This window comes from Thalia democratica, chromosome 6, assembly GCF_965202585.1.
Source record: "Thalia democratica chromosome 6, ktThaDemo2.hap1.1, whole genome shotgun sequence".
Taxonomy (NCBI): Eukaryota; Metazoa; Chordata; class Thaliacea; order Salpida; family Salpidae; genus Thalia; species Thalia democratica.
In genome coordinates, this window is record NC_139170.1 from 32,453,084 (window position 1) to 32,476,182 (window position 23,099).

Consider the following 23,099-nt stretch of genomic DNA (forward strand, 5'->3'; position numbering starts at 1 on the left):
TATTTAAATTGTTTCTTTTAATGTATTGTTCTTTAACTTGTACTTCTAAGTTTCTTATTTTATTTGTAGTTATACTGCAATAAGTTTTAATTTTTTCATCAATTAGAGCATTTGTGGGTCGATTAAATTTTTCCATTTTTAATTTTTCAGGTAAGTGAGTATAGTTTAAGTCAATTTCTTGGTTATCTTTACTTAAAACATTTTGCCATTCAACAGATCTAATATGTCTCATAAATCTAAGCCATTCTTTATCTTTGATATTGTTATTCCATTTAGGTGTAGGTGCAAAATTTAAACCATGCATTAGTAAAGTTTTATGGTTATTGTTTAGATTATAATTAGATTTGTTGATTATTGTTGTTTTAGCTTGTTCTAAAATATTTTTTTCCAAAACTGATCTATATATCTTTTTACGGTTTTTATATCTTTGATAGCTTTTTTTGTTTTTAATTTTTTGTTTGTTTTTTCTTTTTTTTATATTTAAAAAATGAACTTCATCTTTTTGTTTTTTAGATAAAAAGTTAAACTTGTTTATATAATGTTCTTTGTATTTGTTTCGTAGAAATCTTAAAATTAGTTTACCTTTTTTAGTCCTCGCTTGTTTATTTTCTTTTTTCAGTTTTAATTCGTAGTTTCTTGTTTCATTTTTTATGTTGTGAAGTTTAGACTTTAATTCCCTACTTTGTTGTATTAAAAGTAAATCACGGTCTATTCCCTTTTTATTATTAGATTGTAGTATAATGTCCTTTTCGATTATTCGATGCAAGAAAATTTTGAGTTCTTTCAGTTTGCAATAACGAGTTATTTCTTGATGGTTCAACACATCCATTATATTTGTAGGAGATTTGTAGTCTTTATCAATTACAGTAAGAATATTTTAGTTTTAAGTGCCTCAAATCTTCCCTTGGTTGTGTGAAGTTCTTTGTGATTTTTTTGCCTTTATCGATCGTTTTAAATAAAAAAGTTATTTTTATTTATCAAAAAAATCTACAAATTTATTAGTAAACGTTATATTGCCTAAAGTACTTTCAAAATCTTCTTCAGTAGACAATTAGAACTGATTAATTCAAAATTTTCTTGCATATAAAAGTTCAAAAAAGGATATTATTACGTAACTATAAATCAAGTTTTAAGGTAAACTATGTTTTAAAAGTCTGTCTTTCAAAAGTTTTTCAAATAGTAAATCTTATTAGTATCTCTAGTTTAAACTCGCAAAAACTAATTGAAATAAAATAAATAAATAAATATGAAATAAAATCAAAGACAAAGAACTAAAAGAAATTACATTGTTAAACTTTGATGTGTTTGATTTAATGTTTTATAATATTTTAGAATGTAAAATCAAAATAAAAAAATAAAAATAGTAATTAAAATAGTAATCGAGCTTATTGTTGGTTGAAGTTAAAAAATCAAAAATAAATAGAGTAAATAATCATAATAAATAAGTCGATAAAAGTAGTAAGGCGTATAACCTTAACTTGTTAAGTTATTTAGAAATGTATAATCAAAAAACTTTATAAATATTAAAACATGTTAAATAATAGTAACCTAGTCAATTATCTGTAAAGTGGTAATACAGTTTTGTTTATATTTATTGTTGCTTCGAGTTTATTGATCCATTTACTTTCTAAAAAATCTAAGTCTGAATAATTTTTAGTGGTGTCTACAAAGATAATTGAAAAAGCTTCTTTTAAATCTTTTTTTGATGTTTTGTGTTTTTTGGCGTAATGTATTTTAAGTGCTGCTCTATCACTAACATCATCTGTGGTTGTACTCTTCCAGATGTGTCTGTGAGAGCACCATCTTTGCGAAAAGGACGTGATTGTCTGGCCGACATAGAACTCTTCGCATTCACTACATTTCGCCGCATATATCCCAAAATTTTTGCAATTTAAGTTTTTTTTCAATTTTATCGTTTTTCTGTTTTTTAACTTTACTAAGCTTGTTTTCTTTACCATTGTATCTTTGCAAAGCAAACATTTACCACAAGGGGATGAAATTCCTTCTTCATTATTAACTTCATGAGCTAATTTCTTGTAGTTAGTTAGTAAAGTTGCAATAGTCTGCGGTCGTTTGTATGTTATCATCACGTTTTGATTCAGTTGTTTTTCTCTTTCTGTTAATTTAAGCAAGTTTGGAAAGATTGTCGTCCAAATGCTTATGTTTTTGTTACTTTCCTTCGTTCTTTTTGATGGTGGTCTGAACCGATCTTTCCATTTTTCTGTTTTTTCCAGCATCTCTACAACTAAACCCTCGCAAAAGTATGATTTTATGCACTTATCTTTTAATAGTTTCAAAGCTTCTAAATAGTCACAATCCCGTTCACACAATCTTCTTAATCTTATAGATTCGCTAAATACAATAGATTTGTAAATTGAGCGAGGATGATAAGATCTTCCATTGATGTAAACCCTATTGATAGCGGTAGGCTTTATGTAGTTTCTTACATAAAACCCACCTTTTTCTTCTTCATCTATGATGTGATTGACATCTAAAAACTCCAACTCTTTGTTTTTACTTTGGTGAGAAATTTCTCTAAAAATAAGTTTTAGATCATACTTTTGAAACACAAATTTAAGTTTGTCTTTGATATTATCTGTGGTTGTTTTTGCTTGAGTAAAAAAGATAATGTCATCGATATAGCGCTTGAAAAGAATTGATGTTTTTAAAGTTTTTTTAACTTGTAATATAATATGATGTAGCGCAATATTGGCAATTGAAACAGAATTGTTATCTCCGGTAACAATTCCGTTTACTTGCGAATAGAATGATGTTCCGTTTTGCACTACTACATTTTCTAAACAAAACATTGTAAGATCGACTAAAGTTTTATTTACTTGTTTTGAATAGTTTTTAAAATAGTAAAATTGTTGTTAAAAAAAAATTAAAAAAATTTAAGCTGCAATAAATAAATCTAATAAACGCTTTTAAAGCATAAATTATATACTAGAAGGTGATAACTAATAGTATTTTCCCTAAGAAATTGTGTTTTTATATTTAATTTAAAAAAAAAGACAGCTCGAAGTAAAAACAAATTAAAACTGTTTTAAACTTAAATGATTTAAGTTTTAGTATATCTGGTACTAGTTTAATTAGAAGTAATAATTTTAAAACAATAAATATGTGGAATGGTAGTAACTTTTTTTGTGATAGATACTCTGCAAAAACAACTTTATTAAAAATTTAATACTTATCTAAAAATTTCTAAAGTGCAAACGCTTAAAAAAAGTAGTTATTTGAGAAATCATGATTGAATTTGGCGCATTTGTATCATTTAAAACAAAAGTTTTATTAATTCAATTTTAAAGTGATGAAGTGCAGTGAAAATAGTTCAAAGATTTTTAGTTTTATGTAGTATTAACTTTGAAATAACTTTGTCGTTATTTTGTCATTTATTTTAAGTTAAATATTTAACTCAATAAAAATTTTGTTCATTTTATTGACTACAAATAAAATTGTTTTAAATCAATAGAAATTGCATCAAACTCAATTATACTTTTGTAAATGTATCGGTGTCGGTGTACATTTATTTAGAAAAAAATTGATGTGGCAATATTTTTAAATACTATTTTAATCTTGTTTGTTTAAACTAGTACAAATTTTAATAAAAACTGATTTGTGCTTCATAAACATGATTAATCTATTTTTCCTTACTAAAACGTTTTTGTTATATGAACTTAATGTTATAAAATTGAATTTTTGAAAAACACTAAAGATTACTAAAAAAAACAAATATAACGCTTCTACTTCAGGATATTTTTTAGGAAATATTTCCTGTAAATCAAGTGTTTGAATTATAACCTATAGTTAAAGAAACCTAAACAAATCCTTATATTCACAATAACTATTATTAACAACACAAAATTATTGTGTAATATTACTCTTAAAAATATAACTCGAAAGTAAGTTTCTACTTGTGCTTAGTAGTATATAAATATAAATGAATGTGTAAAACTAGATTTCCTAGTCTGTTTTTAGACAAATATGTAGATTTATATTTCCTTTAAAAATTAGTAATATATAATTTTAAACAGCTGTGAAAAAAAATCTGTACTATAATGACTAGTGTACAATTTTGTCTATTTTAACACTTGCATATTTGCAACATTAAACTAGTAATTAAGACAAGAATTTTCAAGTATTATACATCAAATTTAAGTTGTAACAGTTTATAAAAAGTTTACATACAAGTTTTTTAAATTTTTATACTACTCACAATGTACAGGTCAATGTCCTGAAAAAGACGTTAAAAGGTATCCAAGAGGTGTTAAAATCGATAATGTAAAGGTTCTACGTGCACAGGGACCTAGGGTATAATATTTTTCGAGCGTCTTATTTTTGGTTCTTCAATAAACAATAAATTTCAGAATATATACAACTTACTTATGTAACTAGTGTTTTATTATTTCTTAGCAAATTAACATAATCAGATTACAAAATAGTTGATAGTTATTCAAGAGTTTACCTACAACTTAGTAACTACCAAAACTTGTGTTTAGCTCAAATACTAATTTAGACTAAACTCTATTAATAAGCATATGTGTAGAACTATAGGAATTTAAATTGTCTAAAAAATCGCTAAAAATTTTAGTCAGGTTAGATAAATATTCGAGAAAATTTGAGATTACTCTAAAATAAATGCATCTACTATCAAAAAACATATGTTTAATAGTCTCACACTAAATTATTTGAAAGCCTACTTTTATTTACAAAAACCAAAACTTAAATATAACCAATTACTTTAAAGTTTTAACAATATTATTTTCATTCAGCTAGGTAAAGTTATGTTTTAACTAAATTTGTTAGACAAATAGAAACTATACTTCTTAATTAGGTTATTTCAACAAATGCTTAGCATAATCTAAGGCTTAAATTATGTGCTCTTTTGCACCATTTGTGGCTAAAAAGCAGCTGAATTTTAAGTTTATTGTAGAGATTTTCAACTTTAACTACCCGAAAGCAAATTTTATATCTAAGATTAAAGTTATATGCGTCTTGTAATAACAGTTTAATGGAAAAAGAGTCTAAAAGTTTTTTTTACAACAAAACTTATTCAAAAACAAATCACAGTTTACCCACTTGATAAATGTAGACAAACACAGTGTAGCGTTGCCAGAGATTTTTACAATACTCTAAGTTTTAAAATAGTTTTTTGAACAAAAAAAAGGGTTCTCAAAATATACAAATTATTTTTTTTTATTCAAGTTGACTAAATATTAAATAGGTTTTTGAAAACGGATTTTCAAAACGAGTTCAAAACACGATTAAAATTAATCTCTGTTGAAAATAAATCTCATCTTTCGATTAATACTATCAGTAATGACTTCACCTAATAGTTTTCGGTTTCAAGACTATAACCTTAATCACTGAAATAAGGTTTTTATTCCTTTTTTTATGTTTTGTATGTATTTTAGATCGTAATCCTTATATTATAATTTTAAACAAGAAGATTTTATCAAAAGATATATTAAACAAAAAATAATAAAAGTAAAAGGAAAAAATTAACAAAATAAAAAAGAAGCAAAATTAAATAAACATTTTTTTTCATAAAAAGCAATTATTATTTTTATTTTTGTTAGTATATTTAAATGTTTCATTTTAATTTTATAATTATACTTTAGACTATCAAATACATTCTCAATATATAGACCATAACAGGGGCGTCGTATGGGGTGTTGCACTGCCGCATTTCCATCACCTTTTAAACATGTAAGAAAAAAATAAGTAAGTATAACGTTTTATTTTGCGCAGTTTTCGGTCCCCTGACTTATATTCTAAACCAGGGTTTTCCAAATCTATTTTCGTAACTTGTTAAAACCTAGCTTGTTTAAAGTCTTATTTATGTGTATTTTTCTTTTACATTTTTGCAAAGTTGAATTATTTAACCATACATAATTATTACGTACTTAATTTTTGCTAAAAGCAGTTAGAGAACTTAAAAAACTGTAGTTGTTTACTTTTATTTAGTTAAGTAAATTATATAAAATAAAAATCAAGCTTACCAAAAAACTTATTTTAAAAGTATCCAACAGAGAGTAAACACTAATTAAAATTCAGCTACTAAAATAAACCATTGAACTTTAAAAGTACACAAGTATAAAAAACAGCGGAGCATTTTTGTTTTCATTTAGTGTCCTTCAAACCGCAAAAAATCACCATTCAGTCATCAAAATTAAGTCATTAAGATTTAAAATTTAAAAAAATTTTGATTAAGCGCTAGTTCATCAACTTATTAGCTAGAACTACATGATTTAAAATCTTCTTACAGGACTGTGCATATTCAAATTTCCCAATGATTGTTTTGTCAATAGCACGAAATATTCTACTTGGAATCTACAAGTTTTAACTAAATTTAGTAGCTTGTACTTTGATTTTTTTTTACAACCCATGAATCCTAATTATAAATACTCAAATGAGTCCTCCTCTGGTATGAAGTTATAAGAACGGACAAGACTGAGTCTGTTCATTCTAAATGACAAGTCTGTAATAAATCAATAATAATTTTTATCGTTTCAGAGTAATAATCGTGGTTCGAGAGATTGTGCTTACGTAATTATTTTTTAACAAGCTAATAAGCAGCCTATACAATGTATTTCAAGCTGGATATTTTTTCATAGTGTAACTTTATTGTGACCAAAAGAACCACGTCACAAAGACTTCTCAAAGCTTCAAACAAGTGCTTTAGGTAAAACGCTGAACTTAACATTTTAAAGAACATTCTCTAAAAACGTTAAGCGTAGCTAGAAAGCAAACTGTCAGGTATCTTGTGGTGAACTTGTGGCATCCTCTGTTGGGTTCTGTGATCCGGTTGATGATGTAACACTCGAACTCATTTTCCTTCTAATAAAAAAACAGTACTGTTTAATTTTGCAAACTTAAGGCAGTTGCAATCGTAAAAATAATTTTACAAATAATGTATTAATTATACTTACTCATTTCTAATTTAAAATAAATTTACATTGTTTTGTTTTTATTTTTTCTCTCAAAATAGTTATATTTATAAAGGTTACTGTTAGACTTCAAACAAAAAAATTATTTAAACATTTTAGTTATTAACAGATTATTATTCGAAAGCTCTTAAACAGATAAAAAACTTTATACAACCTTCAGTCTATAACAGGGTTTCCCAAAGTGGGCGATATCGCCCCCCTGGGGGCAATTTTAGTATTTTGGGGGGCGATTATTAGTAAGGGGGCGAAAGGGTGGGCGATAACTAGTAAGGGGGCAAAAAGGAAGCGATTTTAAAATTTTTGGTTGTCATAAAATTTTTACTTTTTATTTTGCTTTTTAACTAATTTTAGCTTGCTATTAAATATTTGACCCGTGGTAAAACTTAAACAAAAAAGTTTATTGTGCTTATGTAAAATATCGAGAAAAAAATCAAGTACTTATGACTCCTACTTTAAAGTTAATTAGATATTTTCTTTTATATATTTTCTTACTTTACACTTACATATATCATAGACGATCGGAATTCTTTTCACTATTTTTAAACTTACATATATGTTATTTAGGATCATAAATGCATTTAAAATAACATAGTAATAAGAAATAAGGTTCATTTAATTTTTGTTTTGACACATTTAATTTTTTATAAGTTTTCTATGCAGACAAACTTAAAAAAATGCTCATGTTTTAAACCACTTTTTATTTAATACTTTAGTTAGTTTAAGGTTAGTTTATGCATACTTTTCTAACATTGTTATTTATAAATGTCATATCTAAACTTGTACAGACACTTTTAAAACAATATATTTGACATAAGTTAATATAGTTTTTGTTAGGTATATATTCTATTTTTCAAGCATTGTTTTTTTCAAGCAAAGTTAATTTTTATGCCTTGCATATCAATACACACAATTGCTGTTTTTTCGAGCTACCTATTTAATATAAACTAGATATAGGGATGGTAAATTTATAAAGTTTGTACATTATTAATCAAAATAGTTTAAGTTCATGTAAATAAACAACTAAACATTGCCACACACTCAGACTATCACTATTCGAAGATTTCAAATCACAGGCCAACTAAGCCATTTTTAAAGTTTTTGGCTAGAATTGCTTTTTGTATACAAAAATATCAGGAATGTTTTTGTTGACTCAGGCTGGCTTTTTTGCTTGAAAGAGTGGTAAATTAAACTTATGATGTATGTTTTGCTCAATCCACAGTGTTAGTTTGAGTTTTAATATATGTTAAATTTTAAGTCTTGCAGCTGATATAATTCGAAATATTATTTATATTATTGTGTACATTAAAGAATGAACAATCAGTGTTGCCAAAAAAGTTGAGTCCCGGAAAAGCTTTGAATTTATGAATTTACGGTTAAAAATTCTAGAAAAAAACTTGAATTCGAGAATTTTTGAAAAAACCTAGAATTTCAAACAATTTTTACATTTAAAGTAATGAAATTTCGATTTGACCCAAAAAAAATTACCAAATAAATGTTTTTTTATTCAAAAATATATTATAGTAGCTTAATAGTATTTTTTAATTTTGATAAATGTTTAAAGACATTTTTTTAAACTTTAATTAAACTTTATACTAAAAATAAAAGAAAAAATTGTACTTCCAAAAACTCCGTATTGGTACATTGCACCTTTACTTGAAAAATTTCACCGATTGTTGTGCTTCGCGTTGGAACTAAACCAAGAAATTCTACTAAAATGTCAAAGTTAGTAAAAACATCTTTAATAAAAATTCTCAGATGAGCAATAGTTTTTCTATCAGTGCTCTCATGTTAACAGTTTGATTAAAGTCCTAATTTGATTTATGCGACTTTATACCCTTAATGCATTTCCTAAACACGACTCATGTTGTCATTAAAGAAGTAAACAAAAGTTTTTCATTACCGCCAACATCAATTCTTTATAAAAGTTTTCAATTATAAACGATAACTTATTTTAGGTAATAAATTTTGCTACTTTATTACTTGCCTTAACAATTTTTTCTGATTATTCTGTAGTTACTGAAGATAATAATGTGATTTGTCGGAAATGATTTTGGTGATTTTTTTTTTCTCGCAATAACTCCTAACTAACGCTTTTTTTATTCTTGTAGCTCGTCTTATATTTTACAATTAATATTTTTAAATGCAATATTCTTATTGCAAATAAAGAATTGCTTTCATGCTTAATAAAAAAAATTTCTACTTTGCTAATGACTCAATAAAATTGTATACTTTTGTTAAACTTGTTTAAGAAACTCAATTGTCCATTCCAGCTGACTTATATATTTTGGCATGTAATTTATTCACTGTTAATAACCTTTGTTATTTCTTTATGTAGTGAACTTTATATTAACTGAATTGCTACACAAACAGGCTATTTTAAAAGCTTGAAAATTCAGGTGTGTGTGAAGCTTTTATTTTAAACCCTTTAAAGAAATATTCAAATTCTCAGAATAGTTTTTATGACTGTTGTGTTGTTTAAAAATTGCATTTTTTCTTATTTTCTTACACTTTGTGTACTTTTTGATAATGATGATATTTTAACTAGGTATTTAAGCTTGATTAACAACTATTATTAGCTTTTTCAAATTTTAATAAATTTATGCTGGTTTGATACATCTCAGACATTTTTGCTTTTTAGTGGCAACCATGTAAAAGTCTAATTACTAATAAAATATTTTATTAAAGTATTTGAGAATTAATTATGTTAAATCATTTAATTTAGCTTTCTGGAATACAAACAGGTATTAATTTTATTATGTTAACTAATTACTAAACTTCTTAATGAGTGTAAATTATTTAACTCGCAAAAACTTTTTTCGAAGTAAACATTCTTAGAAATATAAAAAAAGGGGTTGATGGTATAACAAATGTATAAAAAAAAACCCATAAATTGTTTTTGAAGTTAGATTTTTATAGAGAGTTAGGTAGTAAGTAAAACTAAAAAAGTATTATGTTTAACTTATTAAGTGCTTATGAAAGTATATATTTTATTAAAAATATTAGTACATATTTATTAAAGTATATAAGTCAATGTAAATCATAGTCTAATGAATATTAATTTGAATAGGCATTCTATGTATAGCTAAAAGTCATTTCAAATAATAAGGTGCTAGAAAGTAAAACTTTTCTCTAGTGTAACTAAAACTAAAACCATAAGATTATTCAAATGTCACTAAAACTAAAACTGCAGCCCGCAAAGACTTTGGAAACTTGAAATTTGGCCCGCGAGCACCAACTGCCTGCCGACCCCTGATATAGATAAAAATATGGATCCCTTCGTGGCAGATCTTTTTGAAGTAAACGACTCACAGGAAACCTTCTTCGACTTACAAACTGACCTTGAACTTAAAGTAATTTTTTCCAAAGAACGAATTGAAAGCTTTTGAACTCAACAAAAACTAACGCAAAAGTTTCCAATCATTTGAGAGGAATTTAGATTGTTGTGTATAGTTTTTTCTTCTAGATATGTTGTTGAGAAAGCTTTCAGTTTAGTTATAAACATGTTGAGCAAAATATCTAATCTAGATGTTTGTAAAGGAGGTGACTTGAGGCTTTATTTGACTGATTTAGAATCAGATTAGAAAAACTTACAAGCATTCATGAACCTCATCATTTGCATTATATTTGAATTCAGTAGCAGACATTATTTTATGAAAGTTTTTTTTATTTATTTGATTTTTTAAAATACTTCTTGTTTAATCTGGTTTGTATTGTATTTAAGTAGTCTTTTTTTATTAAAAATTCTTTTAAGTTATTTATTCTATAACAGGTTTGCATAATGCCTAATAAATATTAATTACGGTAGACTTCCTCTTGAGTTTGCACTTTTTACCCAAAAAAAGTGCAAACTTATACTCTCTTAAATTTAACTTAAATGAAATTTATTACTAACTAAGTATAAATAAAACAAAAAATATTTGATAGCTTATATAGATTTTTTTTTTTATGTTTTAGTTGATTTCATGTTTATTCATAACGTTATTGCATATAACATATTTAAATTTATCATTTTGTAAAAAAAATGGTTTTAATTTTTGAATTTAAACTTTTTTTTTTTGTTCAAAGTGCGAATTGAAGAGGAAGTCTACTGTATTTATAAAATGTTTTATGTTTTAAATATGTTAATAGCTTTGTTTTGACCTGTTTAATTTTGTAGTTTATATTTGTCGATTTACATTACACTAAAAGTTTTAATAGCATAGTGGTTAAAGTATTTGTTTGAAAGAAATTTATTTGAAATATTTTTGTTATTACTTGTTTAATCTGTATAAATAAAAAAACCTTGATAACCATTAAAGTTTTATTTCAAAAATTATTTTTGGTTTTAAAAGAGTATAGATTTGATGTCTCTATTTGAAATGCATCAACTTTTTTATTTAAAAGATTATTAAACTCAAACTTATTTTCTAACTTGATTTTTTAATGTTAAAAAATTTATATATTAATTATTATTAATACAACTGTTTTTTGTTTTATCTTATTTTTTAATATATTAGCAATTAGAATATGTTGTTTATTTTAATAGTTCAACACTAGCTTTTAGTTTTTCACTATTTTTTCTAGTAAATTATTAAAGACTAATAACTAGAAAAAAAAAAATTAAAAAGTATAAAACAAGCAATTAAAAAGACTGCTACAGTTAAAAGTTTTAACACAATTAAAAGAATTTTTAAATTGATTACTTTCTGTTCACAGAATTAACTGTAAAACATTTGATTTTTTTGAATTTAAATAAAGTGTACCGCGTGAGCGGTAATTGTCTCTTTTTTACTTTCTTCTTTTTTCTCAAGCGATATAAAGTCAATAGTCTCGATTAATAGACAGTTCAGTTTTTCTAGTTTCTACTTCATTGAGCGGTCTGAACTCAGTGCAGCTTTTCGCTGCACTTAAGTTTTAATGGTTTCGATCTTGTTGAAGTGATTTCGATTTTAGAATGTTTTTTGAGTTTGGTTTAAACATGCAGTGTTTAGTTTCTGTAATTCTAGTGTAATGTTGTGCAGTTTTTTATCATCTTTTCGTTTCGCAAATTCATTGTAAATATATTCATGATCACAAATTCGAACTCAGTTTAAATTAAGTAACTGATTTATTAAACATTTAGTAAATGGTAAGTAATTCATATTAGTTTATTTAAGTCAATTATAATTTAAACGTTATCTTGGGGATTTCTACTATACTAGTTAGAGCGCACGTTGCGTTATAAACCAGGCCAATAAAATTGTATAAGTAGAACCTTTGTGGATAGCGACATGATGACCCGGACGTCCAGTTATTTATAGCTGAAATTGAACACAGATACCTTCATTAAAAATTTATACGTTTTGTAGATGGTGACTTAAAAACAGAGTAAAATAAACCTGATTCAATAATATTATAAATTTGAGAAACTTTATGGCATTTATTTAACCTAGTCAACAGGTTGGTAAAATTTTTAAAAATGAGTTTAAAATTTGTAGTTGGAAAAACAACTAAGTAGTTCGAGTTTGTGATAGATTTGAGTTGTTTTTTTCTAATGGTAATTAGTTTTATTGTGTTTATTTTTATGTTAAAGTGGTTTGGGAAGGGCTAATCGACATGTGTTAGAACTAAAATGTATTTGTGGTGTATGATATTGTCGCAATTCATCGTTGAAGCGTTTTTTAAAGTGAATTTTAAAACTTGTACGAGCAAGCTGAAACAAAAGTTAGTCTTGTTTTCAAGTTGTTCCGCCGTTTCGTCAAATTAATTAAATATCGTTCAATCGTTTTAAACATTTTATTAAAAGAGAAATGTTCACTAAAAATTAAAATGAAATTAAAGGCTTCTAATAATAAAACTTTCTTATTACATAAAGAGTTTTAAACGTCTATAAAAGTTAGCAACTGTAAAGTTGAATTGTTTTGTTTTCAGACAATCGTTTTAATTTGAACTATAACGGATAATAAACTTTTTAAACTGCATGTAAAAACATTGTTGTTTTTCGTTCGTCCTTGTAAAAATACTTGTATGAGTTTATTAAAACTTGTTTTTGAGTGTATAATCGGTTAATAAAGTGAAATGTCTTAAATTTGTTAAACTTAATTTAATTTTATATTTAGCAACAATGTTATGTTCAAACTTTGAACTGTAATATTTACAGTTGCTTGACAATGACCTTGTTAATTGCTTGTAACAAACTTTATTGGCATGTTTTTTGTTGTTTAGATTTAACCGTACTTAAAAAAAACACATTTTTAACGAAGGCATTCGAGCTATTAAATGTCTTATTCGGTATTTAAAATCTGAAAATTAAAAAAAACTTTGTTTAAAATTTGTTTGAATATGAAAGTTTTTTAAAATCAGTATAAGTTTACTGGCTTTGTATTTTTACGAAAAGAAGTTTAAACTTTTGAGACGCACGTAAGTGCTTGTTTTTTCAACTAATTCGTGTAATATGTGAAATGTTTTTTATTTTAAAGCTTGTAGAGAATTACTGTATATTGATTAGAGCCAAAAATGTTTCTCAATCGCTTTGAAACTTAACAAACTTTAAAGTTAAAATATAATTAGACTAATTTATTAATGTAGTGTTGTTGCTAACTAGTAGCATATAAGTTTGTAAATTGAATTTTGTTATCTTTTAATGTTTTAAATTGTTTTTAAAATTGATATCAAGTAGTGACGTACAAAATAATTGCACTTTCGCACGGACGGCTCGAGAAACGAATCGGCGAGGAGCGGTAGAGGAGACTGATGTACGAGGTGAGGAACGAGGAGCTGAAAGAGGAGATGTATGGAGAGACGGATCAGAGGATTCCGTAGCGCCAAGAGACTGCTGGGTGAGGCAAGGAGACGGTTCCGTGGCGCCAAGAGACCGCTGGGTGAGGCAAGGAGACGGTTCCGTGGTGCCAAGAGACCGCTGGGTGAGGCAAGGAGACGGTTCCGTGGCGCCAAGAGACCGCTGGGTGAGGCAAGGAGACGGATTCCGTGGCGCCAAGAGACCATTGGGTGAGGCAAGGAGACGGATCGGCGTGGACCGGTCAGACGACGTGGAGATGTGCAGGGGCGGAGCGAGTTCCGGCGGCGAGGAAATTTTTTGAACTTTCTACATTTTTCTGTTATTTTGAAAAACTGTACCATACTTTTATCATTTTTGTGTATTTTAAACCGGTTTATAGAATTTATAGAATTAAGTAAAGTAATACTTTTTAAACTAAAGACGTAAAAGTCGGCGGTCGTTTTTTCGTTCATTTTTCTATATAGGGAGTTTTAAGCATTCTTACTTGCAAGCTTTTAACAGCAAGTGTTAAGGAATAAAAATTAATGTTTCTTTTTCGGAAAACCAAGAATAAGTTTTTAAAGTACGAAGGTAAGAGGAGAAAATGTACCGCGTGAGCGGTAATTGTCTCTTTTTTACTTTCTTCTTTTTTCTCAAGCGATATAAAGTCAATAGTCTCGATTAATAGACAGTTCAGTTTTTCTAGTTTCTACTTCATTGAGCGGTCTGAACTCAGTGCAGCTTTTCGCTGCACTTAAGTTTTAATGGTTTCGATCTTGTTGAAATGATTTCGATTTTAGAATGTTTTTTGAGTTTGGTTTAAACATGCAGTGTTTAGTTTCTGTTATTCTAGTGTAATGTTGTGCAGTTTTTTATCATCTTTTCGTTTCGCAAATTCATTGTAAATATATTCATGATCACAAATTCGAACTCAGTTTAAATTAAGTAACTGATTTATTAAACACTTAGTAAATGGTAAGTAATTCATATTAGTTTATTTAAGTCAATTATAATTTAAGCGTTATCTTGGGGATTTCTACTATACTAGTTAGAGCGCACGTTGCGTTATAAACCAGGCCAATAAAATTGTATAAGTAGAAGCCTATTGTGGATAGCGACAAAAGAAAAAAAAAATTAAAATTAAGGTTTAGTTTCCTAAAGGTTATTTTAAGTCAAACACTATTTAATGGTATTCTACTACAAAACATATAGTTTATAAAGTTTAGAATTAAATTTTTAATTTTACAACTAACTTGCTTATAACATATCTCAGCATTTAGATTAATAATTTTACTGCATTAACAGAAGGTATTGATAAACCCACTTTTCATGTGAGATAATCAACCAGTCGGTCAAACTTCCTAAAACTGGATCAGCAATAATTTTTTAATATCTGTTTCATTATGTTTAAAAAAATCTGTTCGTTCTTTTATATTTTTTTTATCTCTGGTATTTAATTTTAGAATATGCCTTTTTATAAAATAATTTAAGTATTTTGTGCGGCTTAAATAAGTTACTTAGTATTCACTCTAAATGTCCGAAATTCGTTAAATGAGAGATAGTTATAATGTCAGGTTTCAGTTAAGATTTCAGATGGGTAACTTACGGTCCAGATCCAATCAAATTTCAACCCGCCAAGTAACGTGAAACTACTCGTGCAAAATAAACAAAATTTAGTTTTTTGATGCTTATGATTTTTAATTACACTTTCAATTTGTTTTTCAGTTACTTTAGTATTTCCTAGATTACAATAATAGTAAATCATTTTATTACAATTATGCTCAAGTTTTTTAGTTTTCTACATATTATTTTTTTAAATTATACAGCCTGCAATTACATTTTTTTAAGGAGTTGAAACAAGAAATGATTTTTTAGTTAATATGAAATGCTGACTACAAAAGTTGTCCACCACTACCCTAAAAGTTCCATTTGTTTTAAAAACAATTCATATTTAAACAGGATTGATTACTGATTACTCAAGGCTTTTTAATATTTAAGTATTTTTATACACTTCACTGGGCTTATATGAAAACAAAAGTAACTTATTTTCTCAAGCCTTGTAAACTACTTTGAACACAGCCCAAAAGTGCGTGTATAAGAAATACCAGACTAAATTACATTTCGAACACATTTTTTTTGGCTTAAAACTTTGTACTCAAGAAAAAAATACTTTTTAAAATCATGAGGGCGATTATTTTTCAAATTTCTGAAAAGGGGGCAAGTTAGTAAATGAGTTTGGGAAACCCTGGTCTATAATTTAATTTCAATGTAACATTTTTACTTCCAGTTGTCTATTTTTGCTTTTGTAGATAACGTAAGCTCAAAATGCACATACTGAAGCAAATTCAAGACATCGTAACTCAAAAAGTACTTGTAACAAAACCATTAGCTTATATTTAACACTTAAAAAGTTATTTGTTTGCTATTTTAAAGTATTTTTTCTTAATCAAATATCAACAGATAAAACAGTGCAAATTTATGTACTTAAAATATAAGTTTGATCATAATTTAACGTCTAATATGATTACTCAATGAAAATAAGCATTAATAATTGTATGCACAGTTTTGTAAATATCCTTAAAAGTTTTTTGTTGTTATAAAAAAAAATTTAAATTTAAAAAATCTAAACTGCAATTAATAAATCTAATAAACACTTTTTAAGCAAAAATAACATACTAGTAGATGAAAACTAATAAAATTGACCCTAAAAAATTGTATTTTTTATATTTGATTAAAAACAGACAGCTCGAAGTTAAAACAAGTTAAAAGTGTTTTAAACATAAGTGATTTAAAATTTCAGTATATCTGGTACTAGCTTAAAGTCGAAGTAATGATTTTAAAATGATAAATATGTGGAATGATAGTAACTTTTATGTGATAGATACTCTACAATAAATATTTCGATAAATAGTTTTACACATTAAAAGCGAAGCATATAATAAAAAATATACTCGTAGATACCTTGAGTTATTTAATGTAAGAAATAATCAATATAGAAATAGATGCAGTAGTTTAAAAAAAGACATGTATTAAGAAAAATTTTAACACTATTTTATTATTAATTCAAATTATTTGATAAACGTTTGCTTAGAATATTTTTTTTTCTTAACATATTAAGCTTCTACAGACATAATATAAAGTAAAATCTATAAGTTAAATAAAATTTAGATTTAAAATTTATATTTTGTATAAGTATAAAAAAACACAAAGTATATCAAGAAAATATCTTAAATAAAAAACTTGAAAAAAAAAATCAAGGATATTTAATATTGAATCGAGGATTATATACTATCAGTATCAAATTAATCATTGATTTGTTTCACGTAATCAATGATTACGTAAAGAATATAAATATGCTACTACTAACTTAATTTTACATTTACCAAAATACATTAACAAAATCATCATGAATGAAAGAACAAAGAAAGAGATAAAAAAATTTCTGTTTGTTTCAAAGACAGGGAAGAAAAAGAAAAAGAAGCAGGTAAAACAAAATAATTTTCAGGAAATTCAAAAGAATACCGATGAATACCAATCAATATGTGAGTTTTACGAAGCAAGCCAAGTTGAAAAAGAGTATCAACCTCAGACAATATTTAGAATTGACAGCGATGAAAGCTCAAAAGAAGATGACAAGAAACTGGTCTGGACCTTCCACGGTAGTAAGCCCGAATACGTTGCAAATATTATCACTGAAGGCCTTAAAGAAAGCAAAGAAGGATGTTGTGGACGGAATGGAATTTACTTGTCTCTAGTATCAAGCTTAGCTACAGAATACGGTGAGTTTAAAACAACTGAAGGCGTGCCATGCTCCTTTGTATTTATCGTAGTTCTGAAGAAGAGTCACGTTACAATGCCGAACAAAACTGTTGACCGCAATTGTAAGTTTGACTCAAGGGAGAGAGAGCATGAAGTCGAACACTTCAAGGGCAACATGAAGCTGAAAGTTGAAAAATTTGGTAGAGTGAAACCTGATCTACTGAAAAAGCAAATAGCAGATTTCGAAGTAAAGAAAATAAGTTGCTGGACATTTTCAAAATTTCTAGCGTCGCCTGAAGCAGTAAAATTAAAATATTTAATCTGTGCTGTTAAAAAGCCCTAATTTTATAATAAACTTAGATTTTATACTTGTGTGTTTCTTTTACAATAAGTTTAATTAAGCTAATTTGAGGCAATTGAATATAAATAAAAGATAGTAACTGAAAAAGTAATTATACATAATCATTTTTATAAAAAAGAAAAATTCACTTAGTTATAGTTTAGTGCTACTAGTTATACCTAAACAGTTATATTTTTTAGTGATAAAAACTTAAAAATATTTGTACTATAACTTATTTTCAATTTAAGTTTACTTAAACTTTTCTAACTGAAAATACAGTTTTAGAGGTATTTGATTGTATTTCTTGACTAACTATTATTAGTATAGTCGGAGTGAAATTTATTCCAAAATTATTTTAGATAAACAGATAAAAAATTTGGTTTAGTTAAATCTAATTTTTACAGTTATTGTTAAAAAAATGAAAAAACTATTACTTTAGTACTTTCATATTAAGTATGCATTGGACAAAAATAAAAAAACTTACCATATTTAAAGTTTTATGCATTACAAATAACAAAAAATCATAAATTCAAAATAATAAAAATACACTATTGTTTTTAAGGAGACTAAAAAACAACTTTGTTAACAAATAGTATATATGTTTAAGATATTCTAAGTTGCAAACGCTTCAAAAAAGTAATTATCTAGGAAAATCAGGATTGAGTTTGGTGAATGTGAATCATTTGAAAAAATAAATAAAAAATATGTAATTTTTAAGTGAGAAAATGCAGTGAAATTTATTTAACAGTTTTAGTGTTTTGTTATACTAAAACTTAAATAACTTTGCTTTTATACTGTCTATGTTTTAAAATTAAATCTTAAATTTTTTAAAGACACCTGTTCATCTTATCAATGAAAAAATATTTTGCTATATAAACTGTTAGACATTGCATCAATTATAGTAAATATATATAAATAATTACCGAAAAAGAAAAAAAATTATATAAAATACAAATTAAACTCTACAAAAGAAAGGTCTTTTTATCTTTTGTATAAATTATATTAGTTATCACAAAATTTAAGTAAACACATTTTTTTTTTTTAATGTGTTTATGTCGAAGTACATTTATATGTAAACTTTTGTGATCACATATTTAAATGATAGTTAAGTCTTGTATTTTAGAATTAATATAATGTTTGATTAAAACTGTAATAATTTTTATAACTTAATATTTGCTATTTTAACTTTATAAAACTATAATGTTATCAAAAAATACATATCTTGCTCACACTCGAGCTAGTAAACACAAAACTTTGATTATACTCGTTTTATATACTAAATATTTTACTTTAATCTGTTCTGTTAATGAAATAGTATAGTTTTGAAGAGCAAGATTAAATGTAAAAACTAGTATAAGTTAATAATTTGATGCATAACTTGCTTAAGTTTTCACATAGCATAATAAAAAAGTTACTTTAAAATAAGTATTATCACGATTAGTTTGATTGGCTTGTGTTTCATAAATTATTAGAAGATTATTTAAGACAAAAAGTTTTTGAACAAAATTAAATTTTATTTAGAAACAATTATTTGTAAAGTATTATTCATACCACTGTTTATAATATTACTATAACTGTCTATGATAAGTTATACTTAAATTAATTTATTTGAACATGATATAATATACTTTTAATAACATTTTTTAATTGATGTTTAAAAATACCATTTAGTGGTAACTTAATTTTCAATTTATTTACATTTCATTTAAATAAATTTCAGTCAACCAAAGTAAAAACAGCCCAGATTTCAAAATAAAAACCTAATTTTAATTTTTTTTGCTAATTTCGTTCGTGTAAATTTTTCTAAAAAATATTTTCTTTAAAATATGCAGGCAAGTGTCTCAAAAATATAGCTTACTCGAGTAAAAATGCATCTGCACTTAAAGTAATTGTACTTTGATTTATTTTATTGTACACAAAACTAATGTTTAACTTTATAAAGTTGAAGCTTTGTAAACTTATGTCTACTATTTTTATACCACAGAATAATTTATATGTTAATATAAAATTATCTTTAAACGATTTAATAAAAATAAAAAAGTTTATGATTAACCTATACCAGGGGTCGGCAGCCTTTTATATCTCGCGGGTCAATTTTTTTAGATAAAATTGCTCGCGGGCCGCACTTTAAAGAAAAACGTCTTCGGAGGCCGCAGTTATTTTAATATATTTGTAATAATCAGTAGAAAACATTGTTTCAAACAATAAATTATGGCAAGCCTATCAACAGAAAAGAACTAGTAAAGAATTTTAATTGAATTAATAGCCTAGTGCTAATTTTTTATTACAAAACCTTTTCTTTTTATGATTTAAAAACAGTATGTTTTTTGCTAAAAATTACCACGAAGGCCGCGGCTTTTGACTTTGAGAGCCAAATTTTGCCCGTGGGCCGCGGTTTTCCGACCACTGACTTATAATCTAAAGCAGGGTTTTTAAAAAAAATTTTCGTAATTTTTCAAAACTTATTTTGTTTTAAGTCTTATTTACATACATTTGGATTTTTCATCTCTGCAAAGTTGACTTATTTAACCATACATAATTATTACACTGTTGATTTTTCGCTAAAAACAGTTTAAGAACTCTAAAAAGTATAGTTTTTTACCTTAATTAATTCTATAAATTTACGTAAAAGAACATTTAACTTTACCGAAAACCTTATTTTAAAAATATCGTACAGAGAGTAAACATAAAGAAATTTCCTAAACATGACTTCTTGTTGATATTGAAGAAATAAACAAAAATATTTTACTAACGCCAAAACAGACTATTTAAATAAGTTTTCAAGTCTAAACAATATCTTTTTTAGTTTTAGTTTTTTGTCTATTTACATTATGTGTTTTTTTATAATAATGAAATTTTAATTAAGTATTTAAGCTTGATTAAAAGAAAGTTTTTAGCTATTTTATAAACATTTTTAATATAGTTCAGAATTCTTTACTTTTGCTACTTTATAACTTGCCTTCACAGTACTTTTATGAATAGTCTGTAGTTACTGAAAATAATCATGTGCATTGTTGAAACCGACTTGAGCAATTTTTTTTTGTTTTTCGCAATAACTCCAAACTACTGTATTATAGTTCTTATGGCTCGTCTTATGATTTACATTTGCTCTTTAAAATGCAATATTTTTATTGCAGGTAAAGAATTGCTATAATGCTCAATATAAAATATGTTTTTCTTGTTCATTAATAGCTTAATGAGTTTTTATACATTTGTTAAAAATGTTTATAATCTTAATTGTCTATTCAAGCTGAATTAAATTAGTTTGTTTGATTTTATAATTAATAACTGTTAATAAACTTCAATATTTCTTAATTTTGTGAACTTTCTTTTAAACAGGTTTGCCAAACAAACAGTCTAGTTTGAAAAAAATTAAAAACTCAGACTAGATTAAAGCTGTTGAGAATGTTTTATAAAACTCAGGTGTATCTGAAACTTTTATTTCAAACACTTTGAATAAATCTCCGAATTCTTAGAATAGTTTTTATGACTGTAGTGTAGTTTACTAATTTTTTTTTTTGTTTATTTACATGTTATGCTTTTTTATAACAATAATATTAAAGTTACGTGATCAAGCTTGATTAAAAGAAAGTTTTTTGCTATTTTAACTTTTAATAAACTTTTAATATAATTTAAAAATTTTTGCTTTTAAAGTGGCAACCGTGTAAAAAACTAATTAATTACTGATTAGGTAACTAATTAAAGTATTGGAGCATAAATTATGTTAAAAAAATAGATTAAGCTTATCTACAGTATAAACAAGTATTAATGTTATTTAATTAACTATGAAATGAATTTTCTAAAAAGTGAAACTATGTAAGACGTTAAAAATATTTTCAAAAATTGTTTATTTTAATATGAAAAGGTGGTTCATAATATATAAAATGTATAAAAGTGTCCCATATATGTTTTTCAAGATCCGTAGCAATTTTATAGAGAGTTAGGTTGTAAGTAAAATAATAAAAATAATTTATTCAGTTTAACTCATTAAGTGTTTTTGAAAGTGCATATTATATTCAAACTTAAGTATATTAAAAAATGTTATTTCTACTCCAATAGATATTTATATATTAGATAGGCATTTTATGTGTAGTTGAAAATAATTTAAAGTAATAAAGTGAATATAAGTAAAACTATCTTTGGTCTGAACAAAACTAAAGTCAAAAGATGATTCAAACATCACTAAAGCAAAAACTGTGGCCCGCAAAGATTTTGAAAACTTTAAATTTGGCCCGCGAGCACCAACTGCCTGCCGAACCTGCTATAAAATGACCGACCCGACTCATTAAAAAACAATAATACTCATTAAAAAATTAACTGGAAAACTTTACATCACATCGGACAAATAAGGAATCCGCATTTAATCTGCATGACTTGTACCTATGAGAAAAAAGAAATAGCGACCGCTGACGGGGGAACTTCTTTGAATAAAAAGAACGAGTTAATATGTTCATGTGTTCACTTTAAATAACATTATTTTAAAACTTAAGACCGCATTACAAATAAATCACTATTTTAACTTGCAGAAGCAAATATTAAAACCAACAAAACCAACCTACTTTAAAGTTTGAAATTCATAGCACCATTAGATTTTATAAGCTAAATTATAAGTACGCCAATACGGTAGATGAAGTTTTTTTATTAAATAGTAAATACAATTATTCAGTCTAATGCTTTAGTGGAAAAAGTTTTTTTTATTTTATTAACAAATTTTACAAGCCTGCTAATAGTAAATAAATTTATTTAATTTTCAAAATTATAACATTGTAAACTAGCTTACATTTCTTAACATAAATTAACCTGGTAACAATATGATGTTCCTAAATTAATAGCTTTTAACTATAATTTTTTTTTTGGCTTTTTACACATAAATTCCAATTTTATTTTAAACCTAGCCTAATGTCTTCTTGCATGTTTATGTAAAACAATTTACAAATTTTATTCAACTGGTGATCTTGTTTGATATAGTTTAAACGAGTAAAACATTAATTTGTTAATAAAATTAAAAATTTTGAATTGAGTAACAAAGTAATGCTATTATTTTACTTCTTAATATAAGTCAAGTAATGAACCTTGCTTATCAGCTCCCTTCTAGCCTAAATGTAGCCAAGTAAACGAATAGGAAACAAAGTTTAGCCTTAAAAATCATGTCACCACCAGTCCTGGGGGCAATTCCAAAATCTTTAATGCTTCATCATGTTTTTGTCAATGAACTGGTATTTCTTCTGAGCTGAGTAAGAAAAATAAGCTCTTTTGCTTCGATATAACTATGTTTAGTTTAACATAAAGTAGAAAATTGTCAGATGTTCCATAT